The sequence below is a fragment of the Pinus tabuliformis genome, chromosome 1_1 (genome assembly GCF_031772625.1).
Source record: "Pinus tabuliformis cultivar Carrire ecotype Pingquan chromosome 1_1, CPIR1, whole genome shotgun sequence".
NCBI classification, from domain to species: domain Eukaryota; kingdom Viridiplantae; phylum Streptophyta; class Pinopsida; order Pinales; family Pinaceae; genus Pinus; species Pinus tabuliformis.
Window position 1 is genome coordinate 455,359,855 of NC_142297.1, and position 9,659 is coordinate 455,369,513.

The window sequence follows — 9,659 nt, forward strand, 5'->3', positions numbered from 1 at the left end:
CCCCTAGCATGATGAAAGGGAGAGTCTCCTGTAACCAATTGGAAGTCGGTGCGGTGAAGCAGGACGGTTATCCAACACTTTTTTGGCTTCATCCAGATAGGGACAAAGGTGAATGGGGTGATTCCCTTCACATAACCTAAAGGGAAACTTAACTTTACCATTAGGTGCATGCCCCCCGAGCTTCATTACATTCACCTAAGTAGACTACTTGTGGCTATCAGGTGGATGGAATGAAGGTTCTTTTACGAGATCAAATGAAAGACTCGACTGGGATTTTACGAGATCTAATCAAAGACTCGACTTGGAACTTTGCTTCAGGGGACCTTGTTTCATTTTTTAATGAGTGCGACACAAGATAAGGAACTATGCTCAAATTCCTTGTTTCATTTTTTAACGAGCTTGACACAAGACAAGAAAAAATTATCATAGGAGTTGTTTCATTTTTTAATGAGGTTGGCACAAGACAAGGAACTATCCTCATACCCTTTGTATCATTTTTTAACAAGGTTGACACAGTAAAAGAACTATCCTCATATTCCTTGTTTCATTTTTTAATGAGGTTAACACAAGATAAGGAACTCTCCTCAGATTCCTTGTTTCATTTTTTAATGAGCTTGACACAAGACAAGGAACTATGCTCTGGGACTTGTTTCATTCTTTAATGAGGTTGACACAATAAAAGAACTATCCTCATGGGAATTGTTTCATTTTTTAACGAGGTTGACACAGTAAAAGAACTATCCTCATACTCCTTTCGATCACAACATATGAGTGGTCATGAAGGAGAGATCTGGTTCCAATGCCCCCAATACATGATGTACAACATCACGGAATTGATCATCAATTGATGTAGGTATGGAACGGGTTGCCACATAATTAAATCGTGGCAGGAATGATACCATTGGTACAAATGGACCATTTAGGGAAGATGGTTGACTGGAAGCCATATTTGGACTAGGAAATGAAAGCTGGTCAATGATGACGATTCAACCTTCAAGGGTTTGGGACTACCATCACTTTCAGATAAAATATTTATTCTCCCAAAGTAATAGGTAACTAAGGGAGGATCGCTAATGGTTGACTGGTTCCTCTGTTAAAATCCAACATATTCTGGGTAACTGGCACAAGCGGCGACGAACCGAGCGCTTGCCAAGTAGTTGAGGAAACGATACTCACTAATGCATCTTCATCTATAATAGTGACAGACACAATCATATTACAAAACTGTACTATGATCTGGAAAGGCACATAAGAAGGAAGACGGAATCCAGGCAATCGATTCCAATCAAAGGAAGTGACCAGACTACTTGGAGGGGGTACCGTAGAAACAGGAGAATTAACCCCTTGAGTTACTAGAACGAGAGGATTTTCATCTTGTCTTGATGTAACAGGTGGACTGCCTCCAAGCTCATTAGAATCTGAAGAAACAAAAAGAACTTGAGTGGTATCATATTCACTCTCTTCGAGAAAGCTACGATTAGCTGAAGGTGAAATCGGGTCAACTATTACCTTGACTTGTTGATTTGGGTCGAGTATAGACTCATAGGATTCATTTTCAGAGAGTGGGTTTGACCGATGATTGATTTTGGTCAGTCAATTCATCAACTAGTGAAGGATTTAGGGAGATTTTCCTGTAACCAAATGGAAGTTGCTGCGTTGAAGTAGGATGGTTATCCAACACTCTTTTGGCTTCATCCAAATAGGGACAAAGGTGAATGAGGTGATTCCCTTCACATAACCTACAGGGAAACTTAACTTTACCCTTCTTTCCATGAACTTTACTACCACTAGTTGATGGTGTGTCATCAACATGATCTCTGGAAGTTGATGACACAGGATGATGTGAACGAGAAGACCATTCTTCTAAGTTTTGAGGAATATCATGAAAATTTCGAAGAAGATGGTCTCCTGCACAAAGTTTGCATGGATATCAAACTTTGTGAAGCTTAATGGATGATTTCTCATCAGATGTTGCATTCAAAGCAATGGTTTCTTGGTTGCCCCTCTGCTGAAATTTCTTCTTCTTCCCTTTGTTCTTCTTCTTAGCCACCAGGTTACTAGTACCAATACTTTCACCAGGCGAAGAGGAAGAAGGGGAGGAAGAAACAACCAAGGAAAAAGGCAAAGAGTCAACTTTAGAATCAATAGGAGGTTGATTTTGTCCAGTTGGAGGTGTACTCGATTGTGGAGAAATCACGACATTTTGAACCAAGGAGGTGGAAAATAACGATACTAGCAAGCCAATGGTAAATCCTGGTAGGGACAATGTAGCCATATAAGGAGCACCAATATTTCTGAAAGGAGGAAAAGGACTAGAATTCCCATCAAAAGGAATTCCTTGATCGGTGGATTCTGGATTTGTCACCATATGTTTCAACCTAAGATCAACTAAGGAGCGAGCATGGAGGATGTTATCCACAATCAATTAATTTTATATTAATCAAAGTAACATAACAAAAACAAAAGAGGGATGATCTAGGAAAAAGGATTACGAGGCAATTGTGAACTGCAGAATACCTCCTGGCGAACCAAGAAGTACGGGCAGGCAATCTCCCCAAATGCTATGTTCGGTGTATCACAGTCTACAAGGCGGCCGACTCAGTTACCTAAGGATGGATATAAACCTAGATTTGTCCTCCCATATATACCCGAAGGTACATGGAGGCCTAATCCTTATAAGTGCTGTCTAATGCAAAACCGCAGAGTGAGAGCATTCCCATATACTTTACGTACTGTAACACTGCCCTATATACCTGAAGGTACGTGGACGGGCTACGATATACTCACATACGTGGAATGAGGTATCACACTCTAGATGTATTGCAGACAAGTTAGCAACAACTGCTTTGTTTTACAACGTCAGAACACGTCTCTAGCCTAGACCTCTAAATGTTTTTCATTAAGTGACAATGCTCCATTAGGTAAATTTAGATAAATTTTAAGTTGATCTTCTTTAGAATTTTCATTTCAAGTTTCACCATGTGATGTATGTTCGCAATTCCTAAAATGCAACTAATATGATAAACATTCTTTGCATTCAATTAAACAATGAAAATCCTTAGCTAGAAGGGATAGAGCAATCTGATTTTTGACAAAGAGCAAAGAGAACATCTAATGCAATTTCCCTAGCTATTCCTTTCAAGCATTCACAAAATACAATATCTATAATGGAAAATGCATTTATTTCTCTTCGATTTCCCTTAATGTGAATGAACAAAAAGGAAAACTAATGCACAATCGATCAATAAACTCTTTTCATAAAAATGACGATTTTGTAACAATTTCTTTTCAAGGAAAGGAAGACTTTATGACACTTGCGTTTTCAAAGAAATGAGGATTACGACACTTTCAACGAAAATACTAATCATATGCACACATCAATCAATCAATCTTTCATGAATGAAGACTTTACGACAATTCAATTTTTGAAGGAAAAGATGATTTGATGACACTTTCTTTCGACAAAGACCAATCGACCAAAAACTAACTTTTGACTATAGATTGAAAATGACAAAGTAAATACATAAGAAACATTCATTAATCCTAGTCTAAGCAGGGCCAGCTAAGGAGATGAAAAACTATTTTCAGAGACAAGAAATCATTGACATTCAACAAATCATTCAAACAGGAGAAAATTGGCAAAAAACTTCAGCTCCTAGATGGGAAACTGACCCTCAAGGGATCAGCGCAGGCTGCAGTGAGAGATAGTGTGCTTCAATGCACTAGCTCTATGTGGGAAGTGCATTGCAGCACATTGTGTCCTTCACTGGGTTGCATTGGTGACAGTAAGCCATTTTTGAAGGCAATTTGACGCAATTTTGACTCAATTTTCAATGAAATAAAATTGAAATTCAATCAACGACCACAAGTACAGTATTTAAAAATGTCTTAAGAGGCTAATAAGCTACTAAGATGGATAATCGATCCCCAGTGGAGTTTCCAATTTGTTTTGGGAAGTTTTATTGTCTATGGATAAACGCCTAAACCCATAGACTAGTAGCTAAGTCTAGAACAATAGTGCAAAGCATTCTCTACTTTTTCTATAACCAATAGATTAAATAGGACAGAAAAGAAGCGTATCTGAAGCTTTCGCTTACTCCTTATCTCCCTTAACCAATTATGTCACTCCTTTCCATACTTAATCCGCTTGAAAAGTACCTGCACACAGACAAAAGACAAAAACCGATCAAAGCATATGATAATGATCTATTGATTAAACATAAAATGGAATCAAGTGCATAATACACATATGAAAGCATCAATAAACAATACAAACATATGGAAAAAGCTTTGAACACTTTATTAGTAAAAGGAAGAGTTACAACCCAATTTTCTTGATTCAGTGCCACTCCTCCAGTTCAATCCCATCCTCTCCTCATAACAAGCAAGACATTTTGACATCATTACAATACTTGAAACCAACTCAAGTCTCATACTAACAACATCTCCCTATAATTCAATGATTTCCAGCCCCTAATCACTTAGATGAGTGGTCTTTTTATAGGTGAATGAAGGAAGTTATGCCATAAATGGTGACAATGAATTCCCTCCCAAACTTAGGATTTAGTTCAATGGAGGAAGGGATAAAGGGATTAATGTTCCTTAACTACCCCCCTCATCCAATTTCGAGCCCAAAGGAGTGGATAGCCTTGGGAAACTTCTAGAAGCATCCTATGGATAAGAATATTCCAAACCCCAATGCATATTTCACTCAAATTCGCCCAGCACAGGCCAAAGAGGGCTCAAGTGCGCTGCAATGCACCCGTACTGGGTTTCATTGCGGTGCACCCTAATAAAGGTCTGCCTGTGCTGATCTTCTTAGAGGCAGTTTTTGGATGATTTCAGTCATGGAATCTCTTGGGAAGGAGGCATTCTAATGGTTGACTTCATTAGGACATGTAACAACTGAATTAGGGTTTTATGGGACCTAATAGTACTGATATGTAAGTTGGGGTTGATGTACCCAAATGGATCTGTAATAGTATGCCATAACAAAGGTTTTTCAGATTATTTAACAAGTTTAATAAAAATTATAGGACGTGAATGATTGAAGCACAAAGCTAGAATCTTATCCAACGTTGTGGTCAACATGATATTAGAACATAGTCAATAAATAATACAAGTATCACATGTATATGTTGCATATAACCTTATGACGATACCCTTTAATGAAATAATGCGCAGATTAATAAGTATCTAACATCAACGAAGATAAAAAAAATGTAGGCCGATGTTACATTTTAGGTATGAAGATATGATGGTTGAATGACCTATGTATAGTAAGGACATTTTAGTAGATTGGAAATTGCATCGATTAGATACCCATGCATTTCATTGGATGATTTTTCAATTATAACATTTTCTATAATGATTGTAAACAATAGTTTAAACCATAGATAGAATTTGTTGATTGTGATTAATACAAGAATTCATTAAGGGAGAGTGTATTACTCCTATCTTGTTCTTAATGTGCTCATTAATTCTAGAAGGACATTGTTCTTATTAGTTATGAGGTTGTTGAGGCCTAGTTGGTTGAGGGATTATCTCCAACTAGTTAGCATCTTAGATTGGACTCTGGTTGAGATAATCTCCCAACCATTTGATTGCATGTACAAAATAACATTTTTCTTATTACTTATGAGGTTGTTGAGGACTAGTTGGTTGAGGCATTATCTCCAACTAGTTAGTTTCTTAGATTGGACCATGGTTGAGATAATCCCCCAACCAATTGATTACATGTACAAAATAGCTTTCCTATTGTTTTCCTATCTTGAGACATAATTTGATGTATTAATATAGATGGCAGGGGGAGAGAGGAAAGAAGAGAAAGATAGAGAAACTTAGGGAGAGGGAGATAGAGTGAGACAGGGGAGAGAGGGAGGGGAAGAGAGAGAAGGAGAGGGGGAGGTAGATAGACACATAATGGAAGGTGGAGATAGAGGGAAGAAGAAAGTGTCTCACAGATACAAATACATACATAGAAGTTAGATCTAGAAAATCATGAATATTTTAGATTTTCACTAAAATAGATGTATTTATTTCAATGTAGTTGCTGATTTCTAATCTTATTTGATCACATGCACTATATGCATTGATTTCAATGTAGATGTCGAATTATAATTCTATTTAATACCTTACATTAGATGCATTGATTTCAATGTTGATGTGGATTTCTACTCCTATTTGATTGCTTGCACAAGATTCATTGGTTTCATTGTAGATATTGACTTCTAATCCTATTTGATCACTTGCACTAGATGCATTGATTTTAGTGTAGATGTGGATTTCTAATCATATTTAATACCTTTCACTAGATGCATTGATTTCAGCGTAGATGTTGATTTATACTCATTTGATTTTTTGCATTAGATTCATTGGTTTCAATGTAGATATTGATTTCTACTCCTATTTGATTGCTTGAACATGATGCATTGGTTTCAGTATAGATATTGATTTCTAATCCTATTTAATCACTTTCACTAGATGCATTGATTTTAGTGTAGATGTCGATTTCTAATCATATTTAACACCTTACACTAGATGCATTGCTTTCAACGTAGATGTTGATTTCTACTCATATTTGATTGTTTGCATTAGATGCATTGGTTTCAACGTAGATATTTATTTCTAATCCTATTTGATTTCTTACACTAGATGCATTGATTTCAGTATAGATGTTCATTTCTAATCCTATTTGATTGTTTGCACTAGATGCAATGATTTTAGTGTAGATGTTGATTTCTGATTTGATGCAACAAGATGTATGATGTACATTAATTTCAATGTAATTAGATTAATAGTGTGCATTGATTTCAGTGTAAGCACATCTCTACCTCCTCCATCTATATCTCTATCTCCCATTGTCTCTCCTTCTCTATCTCTCTATCTCAGCCCCTAAACATACACACACGCACTCTCTCTATATCTATCTATCTATCTATCTAACTCTCCCTCCCTCTCTCCCTTTTCCTTCCTTCTCTCTCTCTTCCCCTTCTCTCTCTCTAACATTTCTCTCTACTTATATATATATAGATATATATCTCCCTCCCTCCCTGTATTTTCCTCTCTCTCCCTCCCTCCCTTTCCCCTCCCTCTCTCTCTTCCCCTTCTCCCTCTCTAACATTTCTCTCTCCATATATATATCTTCCTCCCTCCCTGTATTTGCCTCTCTCTTTGCCCCCCCAATCTATATCTCTATTTCTCCTTGTCTCTCCTTCTCACCCCCAAAACACACACACACTCTCTCAGTGTAAGCACATAAAAATTATGCAACCATAAATACAATACTTGAATTTTCATCCTAAATAAAATGTTTGCTTCTTGAAATTATAAACTATTTAAAATTGGGTACATTCTTATTATTCGCATTTTACATCATTCAACATTGTTAATTACTTTACATTCAAATGAAGTAATAGAAAATAACTACCATTGAACGTTATTTAGGGTTTAACACTTCATAAGTCACAATGATTGACTTTGGAGAAAACTACTATCAATATTGGGGAGCAACAAAGACAAGGTATGTTGTTTACTATAGTAGCTCGAGTTAAATATTTGAATGGTCTATGATTCCAACTACTCTTTTCATATGATTGATATGAGAAAATGGAAAAACTAATAGGTGTGACAATAGGAACAGTAGAAGAAAATAGTTTCAGATTGATTGCAATGAAGATTGTTTGTAATTGACTATATTCTTAGTATTCAAATTTTCTATATATCAAAATTGTTACAATGACACTTTTCACTCAAAATTTGTATTTCATCATTTTTCATCATTCAAGTTACTAATAGTCTCTCTCATCTCAACAAACTGAGGTAACTAAGAAAATTTTAAATTAAATTGACCAAATTAATCTTAGACATATTTAGCATATTTAAAATGATCAAAATAATTAGATGTTCAACAAATTTTGTATGATCGCACACAACTGAAACAGCCTAGATCCATCTTAACACCGGATCTATCAAGCACCGAGAGGGATCAAATCTCTCAAGGTGCAAACCTTTCCTCAAGTTTTGCACTCAAAAAATAGGTTTGCACCTTGAGAGATTTGATCCCTCTCAGCACTTGATAGATCCAGTGTTAAGATGGATCTAGGCTTGTTTAAAACAAAAATAAATGTATCACATGTAGTTAGTTGTCCATATGACTTAATGTAAAGTAATTAGAAGTTTATATCTATATATATATAAACTTCTAATTACTTTATGTTAAATTACATTTAGTCATATGGACAACTAACTACTATATATATATATATAGTAGTTAGTTGTCCATATGACTTAGTATAATTTAACGTAAAGTAACTAGAATTATATATATATATATATATATATATATATATATATATATATCAATCAAAGAGTATTATGTTAAAACCTAATATTGTAATGTTGTATAATAAAATTATCAATAAAATAATTTTAATACAAATTAATATTGACATATATTTCAAAATATATTAACAAAAATATTATTTAATGTGCACTAATAAAATATCTTGATTCACATGTTATATAAAATATTTTAATGTCAACTATGTATATATTACATATTGTTTTTAAAATTATGTGTATATCATATAAAACTATGAAAAAAAATAAATTTTTATACTTAAATTTTTTAAAATAAACTCATTATTTTAAAATTTATTTTTTTCTAGTATATATTTTTCATTGAAAATCTACATCTTTTAAGCTTACTAATTTAATTTATATAATCTATATTACATTCAATAATACATTTAAATAAATAAATAAAATACATATTATATTTTATATAAAAAAAATTACACATAAAAAAATATGATATTTCAACTCATATTAATCCTTAAGATAGATAGATTTACACTGGTAGTACTAAACCTAAATATCAAACTTAGAATAAAGCTCTTCGATTGAACCTAAAATTCAATCCTACTTCAAAAATTCTTTGATTAAAACATTGAAATTCAAGATTTCCATTACTAACAAGGCCTGCAAGCAGCGGTAGTCCCTGCTGGGTCAAAACTAAACTTTATATGGTTTGAAATTAAACTTGATATGGTCTGAAATCTGAAATTCAAGGGAAAGAGATATTCGTAGATTCAAACAAAGGTCCAAAGGTCTATGAGCCTTGCATTGTGCTCGTCGAAAGAGGGAGATAATATGCTAATTAATGTGAATAGAGACTTCGTAGACAGTGCATGGTGTTAGAAAGTGCGACGAAGCTTTTAATGCACTGCTACCCAGATCATATTAAAATTCCAGGTAAAGAATAAGACATTATATTAGAATTGATTTCTATAAAAATTTAAATGAAAAATTGTTGTGGATGTATTGCATCTGGCCTTTTACCATAAATAACTTTAAATCCAACTTCTAGAAATCCAATATCTTTTTTGACGAGTAGAGATTTTTCTTTAAATCCAACTTCCAAAAATCCAATATCTTTTCTGCCGAGGAGAGATCCTCCCGTTCAACTCACTTGCGTCACTGAACAACTTTCCACCATATCCCACTTTTATCTTTTAGTCACTGAACAACTTTCCACCATAACCCGCTTTTATCTTTTCTTAACAACACAACATGGATCAAATATAATTAATTTCTATCCAACACATTGAATCTCAGACAGAGCAAGGTGACATGTGAGGACAAGATACATTCATTTT